The sequence below is a fragment of the Ambystoma mexicanum genome, chromosome 10, assembly GCF_040938575.1.
Source record: "Ambystoma mexicanum isolate Mex_15411 chromosome 10, UKY_AmexF1_1, whole genome shotgun sequence".
Taxonomy (NCBI): Eukaryota; Metazoa; Chordata; class Amphibia; order Caudata; family Ambystomatidae; genus Ambystoma; species Ambystoma mexicanum.
The window spans coordinates 1,214,503,325-1,214,508,486 of record NC_090932.1 but is presented as its reverse complement, the minus strand read 5'-3'; the positions used below and the strand labels follow the sequence as shown (position 1 = coordinate 1,214,508,486).

General features: G+C 37.7%; 1 pseudogene; it reads right to left on the bottom strand.

Annotated features, from left to right (window-relative positions):
- Positions 1-457: 457 nt before the first annotated feature.
- On the bottom strand, positions 458-575 carry LOC138496846 (U6 spliceosomal RNA; annotated as a pseudogene).
- Positions 576-5,162: the final 4,587 nt, after the last annotated feature.

Below are 5,162 nucleotides of genomic sequence, written 5' to 3'. Positions count from 1 at the left end.
ACATTTTAAGAAATTAAGTTCAACACATAGCTCCTTCTTTGCTGCCAAAGCTATTTCTTGCATCAATGGAGTCATTTGAAACAACATACACAAAGCTGTATTACAATAGCATTCAACTCCTGATTCAGTACTAAAGCTGCAATGACAGTATGTTACAGTTGAACGACTCTCCAACTCATTTCAATTTCATTTGAATGTGCTTTCAGTGACTCCTTAAGTTTATTGGATGACTGGTTCACAGGTACTTGTATAAGGGTCAGGTGAGGAGCATACAGTACATGCAACCTATTATAATCTTAAATGCAAGAAATGTCAGCTGTCACTTCGTTTTCATCAAAGATTAATGCAAATAAACCTTGTACATTTTTCACAATGTGACAGTGCTACCTATGACATTCCTTCTTTAAACACTGTATGACTAATGTCAATAAGTGGTTCTTCTTTTTTTCCTCTTTTTAAAAATGTTTTTTCTTGTTGGAACACTTCACGAATTTGCATATCATCCTTGCACAGGGGCCATGCTAATCTTCTCTGTATCATTCCAATGTTAGTATATGTACTGCCGAAGCAAGCACAATAAGTGCTTCTTCTAACATCAACCCTTTTGATTTATGAATAATTATTGCATAAGCAGAGCACAATGGAAACTGTGCTTTTTTCACAAAGGCATCCTTAAAAATCATGAAACGTGCAGAGCTCTGAGAAATCAAGTGAGTTCCTTTAACGCGATCAAACTTAACGTCAACATGTTCAATACTTGTGAGGAAAAGTGTGAAATGAAATCACTCTTCCCACTGATCCATTGACTAAACCAATTTGTACATACAAATTCCTCTTCAACATTACTTGTGCATTGATGCACAGTTTTAAAACTCCTTCCAGACCTGAAGTTTTAGAAATTGAATTCTCCAGTTGACCTAATCGAGCTTTTGATCTCTTACCCAACTCTAAAGGCATAACATGACCATCTAAAACATCACATGATTTACCTCTACAATATTTTGCTTCTATGACAGTAGCAGTGTAGAGTTAAACTTGCTGCACTCTGCAAGTGTGCACATCGAAAAACTCACATTTTCTTTCTTTCCTTAAGAGTCAACATGACATCAGAAGGCCAGGAATCTATATAAAACATGTTAGAAATCAGTCTTCACTTTAAGGTTGCTTTCACATTTTCCTCAAGTACACCTATAAAAATCTTATTAAGCATGTCTGCATACTCCAAGTCTCCAGAGTGTCTCATACCAATGGCAAATTCCTGGAATTCAAAAAAATTCCAAAGGTTAAAATGTCAAATACTTCCTAAACTCTTTTGAGCATGCTTAGATTCCAGCATTCTAAAAACGGGTTGACCTTTCACATGAGTTAATAAAGTCTCCAAAAGCAAGTACATGTTCACCTCAAACCAAAATGTTGTTGTCAGTCTTCAAAACCTCTTGCATTCGCAAGTGAATGCAAGCTAGCATCAAGTTAGACACCATCCTTACTTCATCTACAATCAAGGTATTTAATTTTCTAAAAACTTTTCCTACTTCTTGTGTTGCACTTGATACACATTTCTGACATTCTAGTTTGTTGTCATTCTCTTCTGGTAACATTAACAGGTGATGTAAAGTAACACCTCCTACATTAAATGCTGCTAAACCTATTGGATCAGTTACAATATATGACAAAGAGGAATCTGTTACATGTTGGATCATAGCTCTTATTGCATTAATAAAAATGATTTACCTATTCCTGCGTGTCCACTGACATACAACAAAACAGGTTTGTATTGCACACAAGAGCATTTACGCTTGTCATGCAGTAAAACATGTAAGTACCTATCTTTAATTTCATTATAAGCATCTTTTTGCTCTATATTAAGTTTACAAAAAACGTCATCTTAATTCACATCTGCAACTTTACTCGGTTCCATTGCAATGTCTACTTCCTCCATAGCAAGCTCAGCATCAGTTTGAATAATTGTATCACCAAGAACCTTTTGACTTCATGCTGCAGATTCGGGACTGCCCTCAGGAGTCTCTTTTGCCAATTAAGCAGCCAAAATTTCTTCTTGACGTAGTTCTTTCTCCAGTAAATCCAAATACTGCTCACATTTTGGATATGTAATAAAGCATTTTTATCAAAAATGATTTCTCAAAAGTTTCAAAACGTCCAAGTAAATCACTCTCTGCATGCCATTGGAAGAACAACTTAAAAATACAAAAATAAAATAATTCCTTTTTCTCAGCACTTTGGTAAGACAGTTTTGTGTGGTTAATGATATTTGCCTTTTCATGTCTCACTAGACAACCACTACATCCATGTACTTTAAAACAGCCTGTGTCACTGTTTCTTCAACATTTCAATATGAGTAGCATTGTGCTACTTAATATAAACAAAGATCCTCCAACAATTCAGATTGATTTGGATAATATGTATCAATCAAGTTGCTTTTCAAAATCTCTGTACTGTTAGATGCTGATTCAGCTAAATGCTCAATTTCAGTCAAAGGCTTCAATGTCCGATTTGTAGTACTAGCTGGCCCAAGACTTAACCAAACTACATTAACACTAGGTCCATACAGAGGAAAACTACTTCATAGCTACCACACTCTCTATGTGCAAGCATCTTCAACCCAAAGCTTACAAGTTTTTGATTATGACATTTATCTGACAATGAATCTGCCCATACTTCAGCTGCATAGCTCTTTTCTGCTTTTGTCATGTATGCTGTAACATAACGAGCAACAGCTGTTGAATTATCCGCAATCAACTCTATGTCAGTATTTGCATTCCATAGCTGAGCAATGACAGTGTTGTAATCATTAATAAATTGGCATTCCTTGTTTCTTTTTAATTGATAGGTATTTCTCTAAGACTTACCAGTAACAAGGTGTTGAAAAGATGACATCAAACTATTCAATCGAGCAACTGGTGTCACAAGCCTTGGACAGCCAAATCTGCACTGTAGTGTAGTACTTGTCATTACGTTTGTATTTTCCTTGACCGTACTTTCCACATGAATGCCTTTGAAACCTTTACACCTTGTTTTGTAGATCAGCATTCACGTGCTTAGCTGGAATAGAACAAGTAACATATTTTTCAATGAACACCATCACACAGCAATCACTTTCCTTACCAAACTGAGGCGCATCTTTAATTCACAACATCATATTTATATGTGGAGCCCCACATGCCTGGTACTCTTTCCTCCAAAAGAAATGTTCTACACAGCCTTGTGGACCATTTTCTTTATTGCATATAAAGTGTAATATGGTTAAAATTCTGTGATGAAAAGAACGCAATACACTTACAGGGTCCATAGAACACAATTCTCCAGGTGGCATGTGTTCTATGTTGCCTTTCTCTGCATTACTTTCTGGAATCCACTCTGCAAGAACATCCCAACCATACTCAGTGAAACCTAAAGTCATAAACCAGGTTGGAGATCTCAAGTTCTGATCATGCATCTAACTTCAGAGTGTCTCCTCTACCAATATTCTTTATTTACTCTCAATGTAGCAAAGATTTTCGTAAGTTTGCCCTCTAAAAGCTAATTTGTTTCTTTCACCTGTTGCAGCATCTCACATGCAGAAATATTTTTAAATCTAGTTCCAGTCGGAAGCAACGGCATAGCATAATGTTGAAAATTCACTTTCATACAATAAGTGAAAAATATATTCAACATTGGTGTGGAATTGTGAATCGTCTCAATACATTCCTGCATAACGATATTCTGAAGCAGAGATTCACACATTCCGATCATCCAATCTTCCTCCAGTACCTATTGGAAAAAGCATAAGGAAGCAATAGGCTTCTAATGTCTTTGCCCAGATACTAATTGGGGCATCTTTCATTTAATACAATTCTAAACTGTCACCCATGACTTCACGTGAGTGTAGAGGATGAGTAGTGTAATGTTCATACAAACTATTCCCTTCTGCAACAGATAAACTCTGAAACTTACCTTCACTGCTCTTCGTTGTTGACTGTACATCAAACATAGACAAGTCTGGTACAGTCAGACAGCCTTTGTATAAAGCATTGTGCGCCAATAGAAATGACAATTTGTCTTTCACTTTTCCAGTAACGATAACCTGCTGCCAAATCTCTTATGTTTAGCAGCAACACCATTTAGTAAAACAAATAATCTGTAAAGTCACACTTCACTCCTAGAGTATTAACATTTTCTTCCAAATTCAGGGGTAAAAACATAACTTTGCCTCACACCTTGCACTACGGACGTCTTAGGCAGATTTCACTTCTTTTGTTTACTGTATAACAATAACTTCAAAAGGATTAACTGTTTGCAATGCAATCACTTAAACATGTTTAATATTTGAAGCAAAAGGGGGATATCAGGCACTGCCATATAGAATAAAACACTTCTTTGTGTTATACGTGTTTCATTATAAAATCCAACACAGTGGACTTCATTACGACCCTGGCGGAATGGGTTAACGGGTGCCGCAAAAGGATGCAGACTCGTTAAACCCGTTCCGCCACATTACAAGGTCCCCTCGCGGGACACGGTAAGCACGCCTGGTAAAACTAGGCATGCTTACCGGGTCCCGCGAGGGGAAGAGGGAGCAAACAACGGGCCGTAATTGGCCCGTTGTTTGCTCCCTCTCCCATTCCCATTCAGCCCTATGGGGGCTGCAATGGGAATGGGGAAGGTCCGGGTCCTTGGAGGGAGGAATTACTGGGCCCTCCGAACTCAGAATGGCCCGGTAATTCCTTATTCTGGGAACCCGGACCCGGACGCAATTTCGGTGGCAGCCATGCCACCAATAGCGGCATGGCTACCGCCGAGGTCGTAATGAGGCCCAGTGTCTACAAATATAAAGTGCCTCACTTGTGTCAAATTATTTTTCTACAAATAAATATAGATAAAGTTCTTTCCAAACATCTTCTACAGTGTGTTTAATTTAGTTCTTAACATACACTAGTTGCACTTGAGACTTATAAAAAGTGTTTCGACAAGATACACAAACAATGTCAGGTCTTTCAGTAGAAGACAACTCAAACATTGCAATACATCTTTTATACTGTTGAGAAATCTGATCATTTGAAAGTATAGGATAATCATTTCCACTTCCTGTTAGGGTTGCATCTATCTACACGCAGGGGGTCATTATGAATTTGGAGCTAAGTTAGGGTCCTTACCGGCATGGCGTA